General features: G+C 32.7%; 1 long non-coding RNA gene and 1 pseudogene across 2 annotated transcripts; both read left to right on the top strand.

Annotated features, from left to right (window-relative positions):
* Nucleotides 1–11,772: 11,772 nt before the first annotated feature.
* Nucleotides 11,773–12,342, top strand: LOC120082774. Of its 2 annotated transcripts, none has more exons than XR_005483277.1 (2): nt 11,773–11,925; nt 12,118–12,342. It is a non-coding gene; the product is annotated as an uncharacterized LOC120082774 (long non-coding RNA). The 2 variants fall into 2 exon arrangements; XR_005483276.1 differs by having other exon boundaries at nt 12,115–12,342.
* Nucleotides 12,343–16,379: 4,037 nt separating this feature from the next.
* Nucleotides 16,380–24,064, top strand: LOC120083140 (annotated as a pseudogene).
* The last annotated feature ends 781 nt before the right edge of the window (nt 24,065–24,845 follow it).

The raw sequence follows: 24,845 nt of genomic DNA, 5'->3' as shown, positions 1-24,845 counted from the left end.
TTGAGCTACCAAGGGGGCCTTATAGACCTGTAGCTTGAAGCTCCAACGGTACGTGAATAACTGACTAAACTCTTTAGTCACGGGATCCACTATCCGTTAACTGTCGGGCACTCCACTAAAGACTGACAGCTGCACTTTCCTTACTATAGATATATTTTGTGTCTATATCAACCAATCAACAGTGCGATAACCCTTCACAAATCGCTCGTAAGTACAGTTGGGCCAATTTATCGTTTTACCCCTGGAGTTATATCTAACTCCTTAAATACCACTGATCCCTCTAATAAACATAAGTCATAGTCCTACTATGACTGAGTCCTCTCTTACAAAGGGAAGATGTGGCCATTATATTCAAGACCCGGAATCAGCCCTTAAGGGAGCAATCTATCTACTTACCCCTACTTCGAGGAAGGAGTGAATTTCATCTTTTGTAACTGAATTCCCAACTCTCTAATCAGACAAATCCCGTAAAAGGTAGGCATGTTGAGTTGGCAATCTAGCCACTCTCACTCATACTAATCAAAGAACCACCCTCAAAGGCAGGAGTTCCCAAAACACTTAGGATTAAGGTCATGTCACCTATGATCGTTTAGGTGAGATGTAAGTCTCAAGTATCAACGACGTTATATAAAGAGACGAATCATCTCGTGGTCTGATCTATTACAAACTCTTTGTATAGTACACCCCCACTCGCATGTCTCCACATGAATGGTTAGGATCAACCATCTATAGTAGTTCACATCACTTGTAAATCTCTACAAAGCGGGCCATATCCGTAGTGTCATCAGGATCAGGTATCCCTCTTTAATTCTTATACTACAGACCTTTTTAGGTTATCACTTAAGGCATGATCCACTTGTATATATCATATACATGCTTGAGTTTACATACAATAACCATGGAGCTTGTTTATTGGATATGAGTAAATACAAAATAAAATAACTCTTATTTTATTCATAACAATGTGTACAGTTTACAAACTACGAGACTTTGGGAGAATTAGGATACCAATCCCAACAATCTCCCACTTGCCTCGGGAGACTAATGTACAATACTTGAAAAATACAAGTACAATATACAATAAACTAGGGCATACTCTATACCCCATGATCATCTCCCACTTGCCCTAGACAAGATGTCGCATGTCCCGTAGACCCAACTCTCTAGATGACCCTCGAACACTTTAGCCGTGAGAGCCTTTGTAAACGGATCAGCAACGTTGTGCTTCGATGCGATCTTCGTGACAATCACATTATCGCGATACACAATCTCCCTGATCAAATGATATTTTCGTTCGATATGCTTGCCTCTATGATGACTCCGAGGTTCCTTTGAATTTGCCATAGCCCTACTGTTATCACAATAAAGAATGATCAGCAAATCCATATTTGGAACAACTTCCAAATCTATAAGGAATTTCCTCAGCCAAACAACCTCCTCAGCTGCTTCACAAGCGGCTATGTATTTGGCTTCCATAGTGAAGTCCGCTATGCATCCTTGCTTGATGCTTCACCACACTACAGCCCCTCCATTTAGAGTGAACACTGACCCTAATGTCGATTTTTGAGAATCTCTATTAGTCTGAAAGTCAGAGTCTGTGTATCTTGTAAGGATGAAATTCTTATCTCCATACATGAGCATGTAGTCCCTTGTTCTCCGAAGATACTTGAGGATCGTTTTGACCGCTATCCAGTGATCTAATCCTGGATTGGACTGATAACAATTGACAATCCCTACTACATAGAAAATGTCGGGTCTGGTACACAACATTGCATACATTAAGCTTCCAATAGCTAAAGCATAGGGAATCCGTCTCATCTCTTCAACCTCTTGAAGTGTCTTAGGACATTGATCCTTAGACAATACAATTCCATGCCTGAAGGGTAATAAACCCTTCTTGGAATCCTGTATTATGTATCTGATCAACATTTGATCTATGTACGATGCCTAAGACAAGGCTAACCTCTTGTTCTTACGATCCTGAATAATCTGGATCCCTAGAACATACTACGCCTCACCCAAATCTTTCATTTGGAACTGGGCGGCTAGTCACTTCTTAGTATCAGTCAGAAACCCTACATCATTCCCAATGAGTAGGATATCATCCATATATAGTACTAGGAAATCTACTGAGCTGTTGATGATCTTTTTGTAAACATAAGGCTCATCAAGGTTCTGATCAAAGCCAAATGATTTGACCACGCTGTCAAATCTAATGTTCCACGATCTAGACGCTTGTTTCAGCAAATAAATGGATATATTAAACTTGCAAACTCTTTGCTCTTGATATGGAACAATGAACCCCTCTGGTTGAGCCATGTAAATGGTCTTCTCAAGATTACCATTAAGAAAGGTAGTCTTGACGTCCATTTGTCATATCTCATTATCATAAAATGTGGCTATGGACAGAAGTATCCTGATAGACTTCAGCATGACAACAGGTGAGAAAGTTTCCTCATAGTCCACTCCCTCAAGCTAGGTATAATCCTTTGCCACGAGTCTAGCCTTAAAGGTTTGCACCTTTCCACCTACACCTCATTTTCGCTTGCAGATCCACTTACACCCTATAGGTTTTACCCCATAGGCTGATCCACAAGTTCCCCGACTTTATTGAAGTACAAAGACTCCATTTCCTAGTTCATGGCCTTAATCCACTCATCCTTGTCAACATTCTCCATTGCTTGCTTAAAAGACAATGGATCCTCGACCCCATCATTAGAAATGATGTTCTGGGCTTCAGTCAAACCCATGTAGCGTTCCAGTGGATTCATAACCCTCCCACTACGTCGAGGCAGTTTCAACTCTTGAGATGGTTAAGTAGATGTACCAACCTCAACAACTCTTGTCAATTTGTTAGTCTATTCAACAACTGGAACCCTCAATAGTCTCACGTAAAACAAGCTTACTTCGTGCTTCATGATCCTTCGTGTGGTCTTCTTCCAAGAAGATATCATTTGTAGAAACAAACACTTTGTTCTCACTTGGATCATAAAAGTATCCACCCCTCGTTTACCTGGGGTAGCCTACAAAGAGGAAAACTTTCGAACGCGGTTCCAACTTCTTCGGGTTAGTCACAAACACATGGGCCGGACATCCCCAAATCCTAAAGTGGTGTAACTACCTTTATGGCCTCTCCATAACTCAAAAGGTATTTCAGAAACACTTTTTGAGGGAATGTTATTCATAATATAACATGCAGTCTCCACTGCAAAACCCCAAAACGAGTATGGAAGATGAGCATAAGTCATCATAGACCGAACCATATCCAACAAGGTTCTGTTTCTTCTTTCTGATACACCATTCTGCTGATGTGTACATGGAATCGAGAGTTGGGACGTAATTCCATGTTCTATCATATAGTTATGGAATTAGAGGTCCATATACTCTCCATCATGATCAGATCGTAGTTTTTTTTTATCTTCTTACCCAACAAGTTTTCAACTTCAGCCTTATACTCCTCGAACTTGTCAAGGACTTCAGACTTACGTTGCATTAGGTAGAGATACCCGTACCTTGAATAATCATCTATGAAAGAGATGAAATATTCATACCCACCTCGAGACCCTAACACTCATCGAATAACTGAGGTAAGAATGTATAAGCTCCAAGGTTTCCTTGGCTCTGTAACCTTTTCCAGTAAAAGGTTGTTTGGTCATCTTACCTTCCAGACATGATTCACACACCTACAAGGAGTTTTCTTCTAAACTCTTTAGAAGTCCACATTTCACCAACTGCTCAATCTTATTGAGGTTGATGTGACCTGACTTTAGATACCAAAGATGGACATTTTTCTGAGGAGAAACTTTTGGTCTTTTAGCTGTTGTCGTCATTTTGAACATTTCAGTATTAAACAAGGCTTTTATGACTAACAACCTTAGTACATATAAGTTATTCTCCATTGAACCAATACTAATCTCCATACCATTCTTGAAAATAAATACTTTACTCTCAGAAAAGAAGATGGTATAACCTTGTTCAATGAGACAAGAAATCGAGATTAAGTTCCTCTTGATATGAGGAACTACAAAAACATTATCCAATAATAGATAACGTTTTTTGTCCAAAAATAACTTCAGCCTACCTACAGCAACAACTCAAACAACTTCACCAATACCGACTCGAAGAGTCAACTCTCCCTGTGGCAACGTTTGCCAGGAACTGAATCCTTGGTAAGAGGAACTGACATGATTAGTAGCACCCGAATCAAGCTCAAGGCAGAATCATCATTCTCTACCAAATACGTCTTCGAGACCAATAAATCATATTGACATTTTTTAGACATCCTTCTCTTTTGGAGAGTAGTGGGATTAGTATCACAACCTAAATAAGCTCCAAGTTCCATTTTAGAGAACACTTATCGTCGATGAACTGTAACAGAGTAAGCAACACTTGCTTTCTCATCCTGGAGGTTAACTTGGGAACTGACACTACTGGTATAGTCATTCATCCTCTTGTGCTAAAAAAGTAAGAAGTGACGTTCAAAAAATTCTTGCAACGAGTCCATGATCTTACATGCAATGACCATGTTCTCAACCCTTTTGGCTAAAGCATCAGGTATGCTAGCCAAAATTTAAAGTCGGGCCAATGAATTAGCTTTCATCCATACCTCATATGCATTACGAACACTTTGCGGTGCATCAAGGGTCGGGACTTGAGGACACTCCTCAACCATAACAAACTCGAGGTCGTTTACCACGAAATACGCTTTAACGGACTCTTTCCACTGTATGTAATCAATCAAACTAGAGTCATTTAATGGAAAAACAAACATGTTGCTAAAAACAAAAACATATTGACCTACATTAGGTTTTAAGCAAATACTCGTTGAAAAAACATACAACATCCAATACAGTTTAGTAAAACTAACATGAACCCCGTGTGACATCTAGTTTCGCAATGACGCTTCAAAGGTTTAGGATAAAAGCCACCGAAGGGTGGTCAATTTATCCCTCCTCTGAATTGAGACATTCTCAAAAGCCATTAATACCAGAATAACTCTTACTACTATAATGACTAGCCATCATTGATTTGGTCAAGAAATCATTAACTTACTTAACAATTTCTCGTAAGTGTGAGCTGTCATTTTAGGCCCTAGAGTTCCACCCCAAGTAGCCAATCCGAAGGAAAAAATCCGATTGGGGCAAAAACTAAAGTGACCCTATCCATTTATGGAGTTCACCATGATATTGACCAATTACACAAAACCCATCTAAAAGGGGATACTCCCAAGGCACCACGAGGGAGTGCCAGAATGATCTCACAGTGTGAACCAATGAAGGAGACTGCAGGACGTGTTGACACACACCCTTCACCCATTTACTATAAATACTCTCTCCATCAACCTTAATATTGAGTCATGTAAACACCATCTGAAGGGGGATGTTCCCAGGGCACCACGAGGCCAAGCATGAATCTCATGGCGTGAACATTCAGGGAAAATCGTGAGTGGAATCATTGACATGTCATATATATCTTTTCCTCCCACTGAGTATTTTATAACCTAGGGTTTAGTTTATTTAGAAAAAACACGACTAAGAATTTTAACTAAGTGACTTTTTAGGTTTGCCCAAGAGTAACTTTTACCTTGGAAAGTTGAACAACTTTTGATCATCATCCATTAAACTCTTTAACGGCGTCTTTGATCAACTATCGCATGCTTGCAGAAAATCTATCTAATTCACCTTTCTAGGTAGGTTCCCAGGTAGGGGTGTTCCGTTTCCGTCAGCTTAAGTACCCCAGCCTAGACAGAACCCGCCTCAGACAAAAGGTTTTTTATAGATAGATTTAATACAATTTTAATCTTTTATGTCAATCAATTTAATCTTATTAAACTGATTTAAAAGTATTAACCTTGAACTTAGGTCTATCTCAATCCAGTTTTAAAACTGTTTTAAAACATGAGTTCGCCTAAGTCCGCATGCAACTCTTTCTTATCAATTTTAGTTCTATTTTCCATTATACGCTTATAACAGAAACAACCAAAACCATCCACAGCACGAAGCAAACACATACAAGGCATTTATAACTTTTACAAATTAGCCTAAGTGTCGTGCTCCATACATTGTTCATTCATTGCTACTTTTATATAACACTTATATAACCAAGCAATGAACCAAGTAAAACATGCTTCCATTTACCCTTATACTATAACGCTTATAATATAAAGATCATACATGAATATGCTTACTGCATGTATAAATATAACTCTTATATTTCATGATACATGCGCATGCTCTCTTGTAATTTCATCATGCCATATTATAACACTTATAATACATGATGCATGAATAATTGCATAACCTAAGGTGGGTTTCACATCTATATGTCACACACTATGGCATATAAACCAACATACATCACATGCATACTAAACAAAAGTTGATGAACCGGGATAATTAGCCTTAAAATCCTCAAAATAAAGCTAACTATTACAAATAGCAAAGAGTCTCTGTTTCAAACAAGCAAACTGGGTCTTGAACTGTCTGGACGAAGAAACATGTCTCCACTGATCGTGTACCAAACTCCTTGTGATCACCTACACGAAAGAGTAAATGCTTTACTCAATCGTTTACCAATGCTTCCTAAGCTAAACGATCATGTACCTTTTACTATACGATGAAGCATGAGGCATGCGATCGTGCAGCGCGCAACGTACAATGCAAGCCTTAAACGATCATCTAAACGACAATGATGCGGTGGAGCACAGTCATATAAACGATCGCTGAGGGAGCGCGAAAGTATCGTATACCACGTGATCGTGTAGTTAGTGACTATGCGATGAGATATGCTAACTACACGATCGTTTAGTGTGCGCACCTTTAATTAAACGATGAGCATCAAATGCTCCCACTCGATCGTTTACCTCCAGCATTTATGCGATCAGGCAACCAACATTACGCGATAGAGCAAACACCTTCTCTCCTCGTTTAGCATTAGCTAAACGATCATTTAGTAAATACTACACGATCGCATAGAAAAATCTACACGATCGTTTAGCCAAATCCCAACGATCGTTTACCTTAGGCTACACGATACGACCAACCCTTGGTCTTCGTCCTCGCTGAGAACCGCATCTCCATGCTTCGAAACTTTATCATGAACGACTCAACAAACTCAAACAGTTTGAATTATAGACTCGATTGTTTGTTAATTATGCCAAAAAACACAGGGGCCCTTACAAATAAACACTTTGTAACTTTAAAGAAAGCTTTAAACAGAGGCAATTAACCTGTGAGCAATTGAAACCCAATGTAGAAAACCCACCACAACTGTAAAAAAAAGTTCAAAACATAAGTGAAATTTGGAATATCAGCACAACCTGGCTTTGATACCAATTGAAGGAAATCAAACATGAAGATTTCCATGAGCAGTGGAAGGATCATTCCAAATCCCATTCGAAATTGAACATACACAATTACAGTACACAAACGGAAACTAACAGGTCATGCACAATACGAAATTACAACATTTTTTACAATGAGATCAAGGGATAGAAAATACATACCTTTGAAGACTCATTCTTCAAACTCCCTCGATCATGAACGCTCGAATAGTCTCCAAGACAGCAATACACGAATGCTCGAACACAACGACCGCAACACAGCACGATCAATAGCAACCACCGCATGAACAATGCGAACACACAACGAACGACCTCCAAAACCTTGATATCAGTCGAGTTGAGTGAGAACACCACCACAATGGTTACCTTGGTATTCTCGATGTGAGAATCCAAGAGTTGTGGGCCTTGTATGAACTTGGTTAGAGGAAGAGACTGGAGGAACAACAATCGTGTAGACAATTGAGCAAGTGAGAGATGAGAAGTGTCTATCGTATAGACGAATGCTCAATTGTGTAGAAGAAGGCAGCCTATTGTATAGACAATGCCCTATTATCGTTTAGTTACGACCAGTTGAGTGAACTATCGTATAGTAACACTCCACGATCGTTTAGTTTCTCTATCAGCTATCGTTTAGTGAAACAATTACACTTAATAGCATTCCGTGAGTTCCTTTCCGAAAGTAGAAACTCTCTAAATTTAGGAAAACATATTTACTTTTATCTCACGGTTATCATAAAACCACCAATAACCTCCCACTCAATTGGTTATTAGAGAAAAAGAGATAATTATCAAATAATTAATATTATTATAAATAAATATTAATACCAACTTACCATATTATATTTATAACCTATAGTTTTAATATTTCATCTTATGAAACATACAAACTATAGTTTCTTTTTCTATTTTATGGTACTTAATGTAAATCATATTTTACATTAATCCTTCCTTGATGTATCTCATACATCACATCACACTGATTATATCATATATAATTTAATTTCCTCATTCCAATTTGAACATTTCAAATCAACCTCAAGAACTGATTCTCAACTTGAATCCATTAAGCTACCAAGGGGACCTTATGGACCTGTAGCTTGAAGCTCCAATGGTACGTGAATAACTTACTAAACTCTTTAGTCACGTGATCCACCATCCGTTAACTGTCGGGCACTCCACTAAAGACCGATAGCTGCACTCTCCTTACTATAGATATATTTTGTGTCCATATCAACCAATCAACAGTGCGATAACCCTTCACAAATCGCTCGTAAGTACAGTTGGGCCAATTTACCGTTTTACCCCTGGAGTTACATCTAACTCCTTAAGTACCATTGATCCCTCTAATGAACATAAGTCATAGTTCTACTATGACTGAGTCCTCTCTTCCAAAGAGAAGCTGTGACCACTATGTTCAAGACCCGGAATCAGCCCTTAAAGGAACAATCTATTTACTTACTTCTACTTCGAGGAAGGAGTGAATTTCATCTTTTGTAACTGAATTCCCAGCTCTATAATCAGACAAATCCCCAAAAAGGTAGGCATGTTGAGTTGCCAATCTAGCCACTCTCACCCATACTAATCAAAGGACTGCCCTCAAAGGCAAGAGTTCCCAAAGCACTTAGGATTAAGGTCATGTCACCTATGATCGTTTAGGTGAGATGTAAATCTCAAGTATCAGCGGCGTTATATAAAGAGACGAATCATCTCATGGTCCGGTCTATTACAAACTCTACTTATAGGACACCCCCGCTCGCATGTCTCTACATGAATGGTCAGGATCAACCATCTGTAGTAGTTCACATCACTTGTAAACCTCTACAAAGCGAGTCGTATCCGTAGTATCACCAGGATCATATATCCCTCCTTAATCCTTATCCTGCAGACCTTTTTAGGGTTATCACTTAAGGCATGATCCACTTGTATATCTCATATACATGCTTAAGTTTACATACAATAACCATGGAGCTTGTTTATTGGATATGAGTAAATGCAAAATAAAATAACTCTTATTTTATTCATAACAATATATACAGTTTACAACCTACGAAACTCCGGGAGAATTAGGACACCAATCCCAACATATATATACAATTAAAAAATTGTATGAAAGTAGATACCACTCATAGACTCTTGTTGTGACTTTTCCTACTATCTTTCCTGAACAGTTCTTGATCCCGTTTTATCGAATTCTAAATATTTCAAAGAAATCCTAAATTAGCCCAATTTCTCAAATAAATAAATTTTAGTCTTAAATATATCCTCCAATTGAATATTTTGACTTACACACCTCAACCTACTCAAAAATAGGTTCAACTTCCGGAAATACAGCTTTTGAGGTAAATTGGGTAGGCTGGTGGGTGGCATGGGTAGTTAGCGTGTAGGACGACCATAAGGCTACACACAGATGGGTGGAAATCCTCGCACAGATGTGGTGTGACACAGGCGTGGCGATTAGGACGTGGGCGAGCACGTGTGTGAGGGGTTGGGCAGCATATCATGTGCTGGATCGCTTAGTCATGCGATGTGCACGTTAACAGGCATCCGTATCATCCAAGAGGCGCGCCTTGCGCTGGGGCGTACACACACGCATGCGCTGTGCACCGGGCAATGGTGTATGTGGTGGCACCTGCCCTATTCGTCCGATTGACCCTTCTGCCCTTCAACATGAATTTCTCACTTCTCACTTCTCCAAATCAAATGGTAGCCTAGGATCACCTAGTACACTCCCCTCTCAACATTTTCACATAAATTTTACTTGATTTGCCTGAGTGAATTGTGAGAGCCAATGTCCCCTAGTCGCCATATCTATAGAAGTCCCAAAACCATTAGTGCTTGACACATTTCCAACCTTGAATGTCTAGCTGCCTTCAGCATGCATGTGCCAATGCATCAACCTTGACACCTCTTTGAATGCTAGTTTAGGTGTCTTCTTCTTACCTAGATCAACACATAGCCTATCTTTGGGTGTCTTTCCCATCTTTGCATGCCTTATCATGCACCCACCTCACCCTTGTTTCAGCCCAAACTTCACTTGGTTTAGTCACATGTCCAATTTGCTGTCAACCCAAACTTGCTCTCCAAGCTTACTCAACTCAGCGCATATCACCCTTTCCTTGGCCGCATACTTCATTCAACTCCTAACCTCACTTGGACGCATCACCCTTTCCTTGGCTGCATAATCATACTTGGACACAACCCTTATTCGATCAACACATACCTCAACGCCTCCTTTGCGCCTAATGCCTAGTCTCACGGTTGGCGCATAACCCTACCTCACGCACACCTCATCTAGCCAACACGCCTCAACACACACTTAAGTCTCCTCTCCTAAGGCCCCCTTGCCCTTTTCGGTGCGCGTCACCTTGTTCCTCTAACCTCAACATGAGGCTTGACCAACGTATGGCTTCAATGCAAGGCCCCCTCACCCTCGACCAACCCTTACCCATGGCTTCGCCTTCCTCAATGCCCATCTTATCCTTAAAATACTTAGGCCACTGCATGTCTCCTCAAGACTTCAATGCATGGCTCCATACTTAGCCAAATCCTGCCCTCCTCAACCATGCTTAACTACATCTTTACCAATTACCCATGTGCTTCATAACCCCTAAAGTATTTTCCACCTTCTTCCACAACCTCAAGCTTTCTCCTTATAATCTTAGTTTATACTTAGACCTCTTTAATCTTAATATCCAAGTTTGGGTTGATTTGCCCTTTAACAAGACTCGAGTCTGAGCTAATTTCAAGTCTTGGGACTTGTGGATCTCAGCTTTGTTTTGTGGTTGAGTTGTTTGATTAGTTATCAAGAAGAATTCGTTTTATGTTTTTGTTTTGAAGAGAGTGATATAAAATCGAGGGAAGACCTTGATGATTATATTTGTTGGGATGCTCTATTGATCATTTTTATGTGAATAAGTTTCTATGCTTAGATGATCAAATTTGTGGCAAATAAATTTAGCATAAAATTGAAGGAGAATTGAGGATGATTGAGAATGTTGATATCTAGAATCTGTGTATTGAGATGAGATGGTGGTGTACTTGCTTTAGGGCTCTAAATGGTTGTAGATAATTTGAATTAAAGGTTTAATAGAGGAAACTAATAGTTATTTAACAGTAGTTGTGCATTGATCTGAAGGAAAATTTGTCTTGGGTTGTCTCGATATAACTACTAAAGTGGATTTTCTCCTACATGCTTGTTATCAATTGATTTATTTATTAATTACGGGCATGCTAAGTTTGGTTCTTAATATGTTTAAAAAGTTTAGTTATTGGATTCATGCTAAGTTTAGTTCTGTTCCTAAGGTTTGGTAAGTAACTTCTTTTTGTGTTGGACTTGGAGCATTTTTTTTTTTTTTTTTTTTTTTTTTTTTTGTAAGGAGTTATCTTCTTTTATACAATTATGGTGTCAAAATTGGAATCTCTATTTTCATTTTCTTTTCTCTTGTTATGCATGAAATCAAGCACATACAAGCTTTTTTGTGCAACCGAGTACTGAGACATTGGTTTCAACCAACACCACTTGAAGATGGGATATGGGGAGTATACTTGGTTCAATTCAAGCAAAATGAAACCATCCCACCAAGGTCAATTTTTCAAATAATTTGGATATGAGAGAATTGTTCATTTTATCATGTTATGAGCTTTGGGGAAACTTTTGTCATAAGTCTATTAAATTAACGACTGTTGTGTACTTTATTTGTTTTTATTGTTCAAACACATTTGATTAAGAAGTTAGAGGTAAATTTAATAATAAATATGCATTCCTTTTGCAGCAGGTGATCATAAAAGATGACTACTCAGACAACAGGATGTGAAGACTAAATAATGTAACTTAAAAAACTAGAGAGGTTACTATGTTTTTTTGTGTATTATAATCTAATTTAGAGTGTTGTAATGATTACGATTCACATTACGAGTGATGTATATGTTTTTACTTTTATTTTGATGTAAATATACTTACTTAATTACTTTAAAGGTTTATATTGTTGAAGTTGATTTTACAAATATTTGAGACAATTTGTTTATCTCTTCTATATATAAAATGCTATAACAATGATATTTGACTTGAAATTATATAAATTTAAACAAAAAAAAAATCCAATAAAAAGTTGCTTATTATCCATAACAACAACTATGGCAGTGAGGTTTCGAAATGCTACAAAAAAAAATGCTATTAAAGGTTAATCATAGCATTTTTGTAACACTATGGACAGTTTCCATAACATTAAATTTATGTGATAAAAATTTAATTTTTTATAGCTTATTTTATAGCATTGGAAAAACGTTATTAAAAGTGGGAGACTTTCAATAATATTGGCCACGACTATGTACCAACAAGCGAGAAAGTTGCCCCGTTTTCAATAAAAAAAAAAAAAGGAAAGAGGGGCGAAGCAGCTCGACCGAGAGGGAGAGGGCCACCCGCCCTCTTTTAGAATATTAGTAAAGGCACTCGAGCCTCACTACTATTTCCACCTTCACCACAAATATAACTGTCATTGTAATTGTAACTATCACTTAAAATGTAACTATCAATATAGATTTGAGTCCCAAGATAACTGCCAATGCAACTATTAATGTGATTATTCCAACTATATTTAGTATCATACATGTAACGATCATAGTGGGAATCATCACTCTTAGATACATTATTTTGATATGATATGTTTTTTACAGCGTTTTTTCATTGCTTTTAAAAAAATGCTATTAAAATGTAATCATTGCGTTTTTGCTAATGCTATGAAATATTTTCGTAGCATTAAAACTATCTGATCGAAAATTGACTTTCTATAGCATTTTTATAGTGTTGAAAACGATACGAAAAGGTAGTTACTTTTGATAATATTGCAACGACAGTATTTCAAAAAACGCTATAGAAGGTCTATAATAACGTTTTTTTTTTTTTTGTAGTAGTGATTATGTACCGAAATGAAGCATATATGGTCAAATAAAACTGCATATGATAGATTTGTTTGTCTAGTGATCAAGAATTGAGTGGGCTATAGGAATGAATCATATACCTTTGGAATGGAATGCCACTACGATTAAAATGTGCAAACTAGTGTTAAATGTTAATGGGGTATCCTATTTGGATGGGTTCTTGGTGGATGTCCTTTTATTGTTGTCTTTTAATTCATCATTGTTGTTGTCTTTTAATTCATCATTTTTATAGTTGAAGCTTCTATTAATGGTTGACTTGAACACTCTATTAATGGTTGACTAGTACTATTAATGAGATTCATTATAGAAAATTGGTACATCTAAGACTTTGGGTCATTCAATTGGTAATAATTTAGTCCATGTATTTTTAAGATTATAATAATTTAACGTCACACTTTGATAAGTAATAATTTAATCCATATACTTTAAAATTTGTAGTAATTTTAGTCTCCATAATAAAATATTCATCAAAATTAAATATAAGATTTTTAAGGTTTAAATACTATTTTAATCCTTATACTTTTGACTTTTGTTCATTTTGATTCTTCTACTTTTCAAATGTTCATTTTGATGGCAATATTTTTAATTCTGGTTCTTTTTTGTCTCTCTACTTTCCAAATCTTCATTTTGGTCCTCGATTTTAGTTATTAAACTTTTAAGAAATGATAATTTTGATTCCATAGAGATGAAATAAAAATAAAAATGGGGGATCTAATTTTAATAGTCACTTTTTAAAAGTACAAGAACTAAAAGAACAAAAGCTAAAAGTACAAGGACAAGAGTGAATATTTTTAAAGTACAGGGACTCAAATGAATCAAAATTGCAAGTATAGAAACAAAAATAAATATTTTGAAGCTATATAGACCAAAATAAAATAAAACTAAAAGTATAGGGACAAAAGTAGTATTTAAACATGTAAAAAAAAACCCGTAAAAATATTTTTCACGATAGGGACTTACAAATTGTGACAAATTGTAAAGTATAGGGACTAAAATTGTTACTTATTAAGGTTTAGAGACTAAATTATTATAAATTTAAAGTACAAGGATGACTAAATCATAACCAACTAAAGTTTAGGGACTAAAATGTTACTTTCATGAAGGTTCAAGGATCGAAAGTATATGGACAAAAATAGAATAAAATTAAAAGTATAGGGACAAAAGTAGTATTTAAATTTGTAAAAAAATTTCATTAAATCATAATAATATTTTTTACAATAGGGACTTATAATCATGACACATCGTAAAATATAGAGACTAAAATTGTTACTTATTAAAGTTTGAAGACTCAATTATAAATTTAAAAGTACAAAAATAACTAAATCATAACTAACTAAAATTTAGGGATCTAAAATGTTACTTTCACAAAGGTTGAAGGACCAAAACTATTTTTAACCTAATTTTTTTTAAAGATAATTTAAACCGAACTGAAAAGTAGTTATAAAAGAAGAAATTATTTCAAATAGTAAAACTATTGAAAATATTTATAAGATATAGTAAAATTTTCGAATTATTAATGTTAGACGTTGATAGACTTATATGTCTATCAGCGTCTATCATTGATAGTTCTAAAATTTTGTTATATTTTGTAATATTTATTTTTCTATATTTAAGAAGAGTCAATTTTTTTAAAAAGCCTTTTCTGCTAATTAAGATTGTGTGAAATTTGTTAATTGTTATTTGGTTTCAAATGTTGATGTGGTAAAACATATATAATTATCTTTATATTTATTTATTTATTTTGAGATAATATATAATCATCTTTATTATACCTGGTACGGTAGTGTGAAAAAAAATTAAGAAATAATATTTTATGTTCGTAACTTCAATGAGAAGAAAAATTTTCATCTATAGAAAAAATGTCAAACTATTTATAAAAATAACAAAAAAAAAAAAACAAACAAATACTGACAAACACAGATGGACTTCTATTAGGATCTATCAATGATAGACTTTTATCATTTTTATCACTTATAAATACTGTAAACTAATATCAGCCTCTATAAAATATATTAAAATTTTGTTATTTTGTGGTTTTTTTTATTTGTCTATTTTTTAAAATCTCCCAAAATATATATATATATTGAAAGAGGTTTAAACAGATTATAACTGCAAACACTTAACTCAACGGAAAGCTTATAATTTAAATCCCCACCCCCAATTTATACTAAAAAAAAAAAAAAAAAGAAGCAGCTGTGTAATTAATAATTATACACCATAAATAATTTGGGAGAGAAATTACATTAAATATTTGAATCTATATATATAAAGAAGAGACAGAAAAATTGCATTTAGCATTAAGATATAAGGACATGGAAAGAAACGGTGAAAATTTAGCATTAAAGACTCCCTCTCTCTAGAGAGGAGGCTACAGCAACAAAGCGATAGAAGCTTTTTAGGTTTGAAATTGTTTTCGATATATTTTCTTGATCTCTCTAAAAAATAAGGACGGTAGAGAATCCAACCTTTGCTAAATTATGAAAAAATCACGAGTATATATGTTATGAAATCGGAAAAAAAAAAAAAAAACGTAAAACATAAATGATACAGAATCGACACACAATGTAGTGGTTCATTAACCGTGTGATATAAAATCACAAGTAGAGGAAGAGAATAGTTTATTATTAGTGAGGATTCAGAGATGCCAATAAAATTAGAGAGTTTATATACCATACTTCTTTAAGCTCTACTACAAAATCGTAAATAACATATCTTTATTAAGTTTCAGGGGTGTTGCTCTTAAAGCCTCACCACGGTGAATCACCTCTAGACCTGAGTTGTAGACTGATCATCAAGACTCTCGTGCTTGGTCGCTTAAAGTACCAAATAACAGATTCAATGTATTCAAAACAATACAAGTGAGCACAATTATCTCTAATGGTATGAGACATTTTGGGGAAAAACAAAAGTATAGAGTCACGAAGATTTATATCTGAAGTAAATAATATCACATCATGATATAGAGATAAGTTAAAAGTACGTTGTCTCCTATGGAAAAAATAAGCTTTTTTTCCCTTTTTTTTTCTTTACCTTAAAAACTTTTGTGATTCTATAAATACATATTAGAGCTGAAGATGATAAACGTGGTGGGAACAATAAGATGGAGAACATTGTGAGGCAATCCATATTTCTTCCACTAGTGCTTCTTTTAATTTCTTCTTGTGTTTGTAGCCACATCCCACGCCTTGGAATGCAAAGAAAGGCATTCCAACGTAAGCCCCAACAAGTTCTTGAGACAGTCGATGGCTTAACAACTTTCTATTATAAACAACAACTCGATCACTTCAATTATCAGCCTCAAAGTTACATTACCTTTGATCAAAGATATATCATTGAATTTAGGTATTGGAAAGGTGTCGATACCAAAACTTCCATCCTTGCTTTCCTCGGCGCCGAAAGTGATCTTCAAGATGACATACCCTATGCTGGCCTTCCCCTCCGTCTTGCCTCTCGATACCAGGCTATGTTGGTTTATTTAGAGGTATACATTCTAAATAATTACAAATATAGCAAAATCTATCGATGATAGACTCCTATTAATGATATGGTCTATCATGATAGACTTTGAAAGGTAAATCTAAATTTTGCTATATCTACAAATTATTTATAATACTTTTGACTTAATTGCTATATTTGCAATTGTCTCTTATTACTACTATTATTATCGTTATTGTGGGTAAATAGAAGCGGAAAATTTGAGGTACAAGTCTCTTCATCATAATCACATACTATATGTCAGTTGAGATATATTCTTATGCTCGCTTTGACACACACAATTTGACAGGTTATATACATGTATGTTAAGCTAATGCTAACCTTAAAATATCCATTTGTTTGGATAGACTATCACTAACTTAATAAAACAAATTAAAACGTTAAAAGATCAATTGTTCAATTATATTTTAGTCCTTACATTTTTAAATATCTAATTTTAGTCATTATGTCAGTTGAGTTATGCTCATTTCGACTTTAAATATATTTTAAATTTTGTATATGTATGTGAAACACTTACATTTTTTCTTTTTTTCTTTTTTGGCATATGTTTTATTATATACAGCATCGATTTTATGGTAAATCAGTACCATTTGGTTCAATAGAGAATGCTATGAAAAATGCAAGCATTCGTGGGTATTTCAATTCAGCTCAAGCCTTGGCAGATTATGCTGAAGTGCTTTTGCACATAAAAAAAAATGTTTGCATGTGAGACTTCTCCAATTATAGTTATGGGAGCCTCCTATGGTGGAAGTAAGTCACCCTAATTCTCCCTCAACTTTCTAAAAATGTAGGGCACGTTCGGATTGACTAGAAAAAACTTGTTTTGAAATATTTTTTTCAAAATTATTTAGGGTCTGTTTATATTTATTAGAGAAAAAAAACGCTTTTACAAAAACGGTTTAAAATACACTATGAAAATATTTCAAAAACTATTATAAGCGGTTGTCATACACTTCAACTTTTGTCAAAATGATTTGTTTTCAAAATTAAATATTTGAAAAGTTAAGCCAAATATACCCTTATTTAAGAAGTCTTTAAATTTTTCAATTTTGTATCCTTATAAAGTCCACATGTACATTTATATGGCATATTACTTAAGTTACAATAGTGAGTTCTTCTTTAATGAATTGTTTTGTTTTAATCTACCACGGATGGACAATGCTAGCTTCATGGTTTAGGCTAAAGTACCCTCATATCGCTCTTGGAGCCCTTGCTTCTTCAGCCCCGATCCTTTACTTCGACAACATTACACCTCAGGATGGATATTACTCTATTGTCTCTAAATCTTTCAAAGTATGTTTTCATCGATCAATTCAAACCCTAAACTAAGAGAACTTAATTTACTTAAAAACTTTTATATGAATTAAAGACACGATCGTTGATCATATATAACAATAACATTCCATTTGATCATGGAACGAAATTAGGAAACGAGTGAAACGTGCCATGACACCATACGTAGATCGTGGGGTGAAATCGACCGAATTGCCAAGAAAATTCCGGGAGGGCTTTCGATTCTAAGCAAGCGATTCAAAACTTGTGGGAAATTGAACACGAGTATGGGGATTACAAACCTTTTGGTCTATATGTATGCATCGGCAGCTCAATATAACAATCCATATGAGAATCCAGTGAAAGCCATATGTGTAGCCATTGATGAAGAAGCAAAGAAAAAAAGTGATGTAATTCAGCAAATAATTGCAGGAGTTATTGCTCATTTTGGGGAGAGCCCTTGTTATGATGTAGATGAATCTGATCACTATCCTTTTGATCCCACTGATCAGTATGGTTGGCAGGTACTCCATCCTTTTTCATTTTATTGTTTAAAATTACACTCTTTTTTCCATAATTCTTTTGTCTTACCGATTGTAATTAAATTATTATTTCTACATTTATTTTAGAGGAATTGCAAATATAGCAATCGGTCTCAAAATGTTAGTAGAAATAATTTGATGCAAAAGAATTTATAGATATGATAAAATTTAGATTCAACTCTCGAAATCTATCACCGAATAAATATATAACCTTGTGTTTTGTTGAATAATCTAACATAGTTTTCATTTTCTTTTTATGTTTCTATAATAATGATGACAACAGAATAAGTATATAACTTTTTGGAAGCAAATAAAAAATTAATAAAGTTGTTTTTGGCTATACATTTTTCACACATGTTATGATGTTAAATTAAGAAAATTAAACATGTCATTTGCAATATAGTCATTAAATAATACAGTTTTATTTTGTATTTTAATACAATTAAATATTCAATCTTCATTAAGATGTTTATTTGAACCCGACTTTTAAGGAAAGAATACGTACCAATATCATTGGGTCAAACTCACTTTGCCACATAATTAAATTTTAATGATCTCCAAACCTCCTCAATTTCTCACATCCCAATATACATCGTTTGTCTATTGAATATGTAATTAAAAAACAAAATAAATTTAGTAAAATTTTCACATATAGAAAAAATATCAAATTATTTATAAAAATAGTAAAAAAAAAAAAAAAGATATTGATAGACTTCTACTACCGTCTATCACATAGTATCAATGATAGACTTCTATCAGTTTCTATCACTGATAAACATTGAAAGACTTCTATCAGCTTCTATCAATGTCTATCAAAGAAATTAAATTTTGTTCTTTTATGTAAATAGTTTTCCTTATTTTTTTATTTTTGAAAAATCCCACATAAATTTATCTACATTTCTTAATTAGCTTATGAATTAATAACTTTTTGTTTCTTTATGTTTTCAATTCAAATGAAAGATTTCCTAAATATATCTTTTTTAATTTATATATAAAGGTCAACGTCTACCCCTCTTCCATCTATTTTTATGTAGAAATTTTGTTTTACGTTTTTTGTTTACTTTTTTTTTTTTTTCTAATTTTAAAATTTTAAAATTCTGGAGAATATAATAATTTTAATTTACCAAACGTGTATGGCAATACGAGGGGATGAATATATTTACAAAATTTTGAGTCAATTAAATCCTTAAATTTCCATAAGTCAATCAATTTAGGCACAATACGTCTATATTTGAAAAGCATGTGCGTAAGCCTTTTCAAATGTCCATTTTAATTTATAAAAATGGACACTTATAACAAATACATGGACGATTCTAAAAGAAAATGCAGAATAAGAATGTAAATTGATTCATTTCTAAAAGTCTATAGGTTTAATTGGTACATTTATAAATTTTACCTAAGGTTTTCTAAAACGGAGTCTCAAAGAGGGTTTAAACTGATATGTTTATGGTTTAAATTAATAATACAATTATTAATTTACTATATAAATTGATACAATCTCTAAAATTTAGGGATATAAATTGATTTTTTTTTTTTTAAACCAAGACGTGTAGCGAGATGGTAATGCCCATAGGCATTAGTGAGAATGACAAAGACTCCATGTTTCCAACTTCACCATTCAATTTCAGCGACTTCAAAAACGATTGCAAGGCTTTATATGGTGTCTCACCAAGGTCTCATTGGGTCACCTCTTTCTATGGAGGCCAAGTAAGAACTCTTAATCTTATATACTCAAAGATTATTTCAAATGATAAAACTGTTGAAAATATTTACAATATATAACAAAATTTTAGAACTATCAATAATAGACACTGATGAACACTAATAGACTTCTACCAGTGACTATCAATTTGATAGTTGATAGACACTAATAGAATTATCAGCGTCTATCATTGATAATTTTAAAATTTTAAAATATTTTATAAATATTTTATTTTATTTTTCTATATTTAAAAATGGTCCTTATTTGTTTCTATTTACCCACTATCTCAAACAAATGTTCATTAAATGAGACACAAAATATAAATAATGAAAATCATCTTCTACATGACCATTCTAGAAAAGAAAGTCTTTTTCAACGCAAAAGCAATTATTTATAAAACACTTTGGAAAAATTATTAATCTGAAGTGTGTTTACTATTAACTTTTTGAATGACTTTACATGACCAAATATACCATAATAAGTAAAAAGGTAATTTTAACACTTTATTAACTTAAAAGCTATATTTTAAGATATTTTGAGAAATAGTTCATCAAAAGTGATGTTTAAATGAGGAATCAAAGTCTTTTAAATATATAATAAGACAAAAGTACATATTTGTGTTTAATTTAATATAATCACAATTGAATATAGTGTCACAACAATTTTTTTTTTTTTAAATGTGAAATATAATACATAGATTAAAAAATAAATTATTTCACTTTGAGTTCCATTTATCTACTTTCAATATATTTTAAATTTAGTCTTTAAAATTATTTTTATTGAAATTGGTTGAATAATAATGATAATTTCATAGAAGAAAAAACAGTAAATAAATATTATTTTTTTCACCAATTTGCTTGTAAGACAATTTTTATTGAGAGAATAAAAAGCTTACAAGAATGAAGGGTAATTATTTAATGATTGATTTTAAATATGATAATACCGTTCAAAATATTTATAAATATAATAAAATGTCACCATGTATTAGTAACTAGATATCTATGAGTGTATATTTATACATCGTAACATTGGGTTATATTTGAAAATATTTTTAACAATATATTTTTTTTCATTATTTATTTAAAGTGGTAAATTATTGCAGGACATAAAATTAGTGGTACTTCGGTTTGGAAGCAACATTATTTTCTCTAATGGGTTGAAAGATCCTTACAGCAGCGGCGGGTAACAACATCATTAATATTTCTCATCCAAATTAATTCTCTATTTTAATTTTTCTTTTCAATTTTGCTTATTTTTTATTTCGTTAATTAGGTTCCCTAAATGTTCATTTTCAAATATAAATTTGTTTAGAAATTTCAACTTTCAAATATCTTTGATTTATATTTTTAAATTTTGCATTAAAGGATTACTATATGTGTAACTTCAAATATTATTTTTGCAAATAAGTAATTTTTAAAAATTAAGACCATATTTGATAATCATTTCATTTTTTATTTTTGATTTTTGAAAATTAAACTTATAACGTGCCAGAGTCAGAATATTATGTAAGGGGGACACCAAGTTCAGTTAAATATAATTTTAGTTACATCGACATAATATTCAACTTATAAAATTTTGTCAAAACAATCATAACTAACTAATATACAGACAGTGGTAGATCAAGAATTGTATGTTAGGGGCACAACTTTATATAAGATTAAAATTTTAACTCATTAACATATAAATTTGTGTCATATATAGTTCTTGAACTTTAAAAAATTTATACTAGAGGACTAACATCTCGATAAGTGCGTATAATACATATCACTAGACATTTTTACTAAAAAAAATAATGTAACTATTGGCTACAAAATTGAAATTGTGAGGTTCACTTAGAAACAAAAATAATTTTTTTTTTTTATCTAATAACGATTATTTTTAAGCATTTCAAATATTTTATGAGATTTTTATACATTAAATTTAAAATTTATATATCTACTAGACATTTTTAAGAGACTTATTAAAGTTAAAATTAAAAGTTTAGATACTTATTCATCATAATTTAAATACTAAAAATTTTAAACATGGACTGACTTTAATGCGATTTTAAAATAATGGTGAAGTAAAACATAAAACAAAAAAGTATATGTGAAATTGATGTTTATGTCTCAATTTTCAAAAACTAAGAATAAATAATCAAATAGTTATCAGATGAGTCTAAAATTTTAAAAATATCTGTATATAAACATAAACATATATATGAACTTAATGGACTAAAATAAAAAAGAAAATAACACTCTCACATTGGAGTCAAACCTTGGTTGCTAGCTTCCTGAGTTCCTCCACCACTGTTGAGGCAATGTACCATTTCATGTCCACATGCGTTGATATATATTCAATATATGAAGAAATATTTTTTATAGTTAATAAAAAATAATATATGTATATATAATACGACACGATGTCTCCTCCAACCCCTTCATAAATCTATCCTTCTACTTTTATTTTCAAATTTTTTCTTGTGTTATCTATTTTTTAACAACGGTTTAAAATACCAAATCAACTTATAAAAACTAACAAAAGTTGCATTAAATTTTTTTTTCCCAGTATTTTACTAAAAATTCAACCATTATACTTAAAAATTATGCAAATATGGTAAGAAATGGAAAGAAAACAAGTTTAATTTTTAAAACAAAAAACATAAAACGAAATCATTACTCACAGGGCTAATTAATTTGGGCTAATTAATTTTTGTTGTGTTTTATATTTTAAGTAAATAAAATAAAATATTCAATGAGACTTGAAAAGCTATGTTGAAATTAGTAAAGAAGGAAGAAAAGAGAGTGGAGAATAGAAGAAAAGTTAACCAATACAAATGACATTGTTACTTAGTAACAACTTTTAAATTAGGTTTTTATATGCTTGACCTAAATTAAATAGGATGTTTGAATTTTTGAAAATAATAAAAGATGATGTTGTACAGTTGTTTGAGCACAATAAGGTCGTGTTGACTATCTATATTGTCCCTCGAACATCCTTAATAATGGTTTAGAGTGACGAGTGTGAATGCGAGATGAGGAGAACCACAAACACAAGTAAGAGAGGAAAAAGACCCTAGTGTGAGTGAGACAAGAAGAGTTCTGATGTGAGTAAAAGAGTGAGGAGACTGAAGAAGTGAGAGCGGAGAGGAGTGAGTGAGAGGGAATGAGGAAGGAAGAGCACTGATGTGAGAGAGTGCTATTGTATTAGACTAGTTGATTGCGAGCGAAAAGGATGGACAAAGAGCGTGAGCAAAGGAAGAAAAGCTCTAACAAGTGAGAGAGCACTATTGCTCAGATGATCTTAATTTCACACTCACTAAAATTGTGAGAGAAAATATATGAATAAACTAATACGTTAGTACGTTCTGACAATAGTAGGGGATAAACAACATTATGACTGCAAATTAAGGTCATCCAGGGAAAAAAAATCTCTTTCGATCCATTCTTAATCACAAAAATCTATAAGATTAAAAGTATAATATTAGAGAAGATTTTGTAATTTTTTTATTTCTAAATATGGAAAATTCTAAGACCATTTATAATTAAATTAAACTAACATTTTTTTTTTCAAATGAAATAGAAGCAAAGTTGAGTGAGAAATTGTCAATTCAACCTGTATTTTGAAAAGAAAATTAAATCAAGATTTCCATTAACATGGACATGAAGAAAACTATATTGTTTAAGACTAATCTAATATGGTTTCTATGACAGGGTATTGCATAATATATCTGAGACTATTGTTGCTGTTACCACTGCCAAAGGTATATCTTTTTTATTAATAATTTTTAACTAAATTATTGGTTTGGACTTTGGAGTTGAATATAGGCCTCAAATATTTAATTTTATCTAAATATTCATGTGTTAAAATGCATAATTTTCATATATCTACCATATTCAAATTAAATAAATAATCGCAACTTATTATTAAAGCGAGCATTTTCTTAGGAGAAGAATCGTTTTATTTAGACTTTGTTTGGTAACCATTTTGTTTTTAAAAAGTAAGTCTATAGACACTACTTTCACCTTCAAATTTCTTTCTTTGTTATCTATTTTCACCAACGATTTAAAAACCCTACCCAAATTTTTAAAACTAAAAAAAAAAACTTTCAAATAGTTGTTTTTATTTTTAGAATTTGGCTAAAAATTCAACCATTGTACTTAAGAAATATGTAAATCATTATAAGAAAGATAGATGAAATAGACTTAATTTAAAAAAAAAAAAAAACAAAAACAAAAAATCAAATGATTATCAAACGAGATCTTAATGATTTAAATTAATTTTAAATAAAATCAAATAAAAATAGGTATAATTATTAATCCGATCTAAATTGATTTAATTAGGAATTTATTCATATGAGATTTTAGTGGATGCAATTCAAAAAGTTAATGGTATAAATATGATTTTTTTTTTCCAGTTTCAATTTTAGTGTATTATTTCATCATATTTAATATTGGAAAAAGATATGAGGCAAATGAAAATGAAGTGTAAATTTGAAATGCAGGCTCCCATTGCTTAGACATAGAGACAGTGGGGGAGGATGATCCCTTGAGATACTTTAGTATCCATTTAGTAG

Source organism: Benincasa hispida, chromosome 8 (genome assembly GCF_009727055.1).
Source record: "Benincasa hispida cultivar B227 chromosome 8, ASM972705v1, whole genome shotgun sequence".
Classification (NCBI taxonomy): Eukaryota; Viridiplantae; Streptophyta; class Magnoliopsida; order Cucurbitales; family Cucurbitaceae; genus Benincasa; species Benincasa hispida.
The sequence above is the reverse complement of the archived record's forward strand: the minus strand, read 5'-3'. Positions and strand labels throughout refer to the sequence as shown.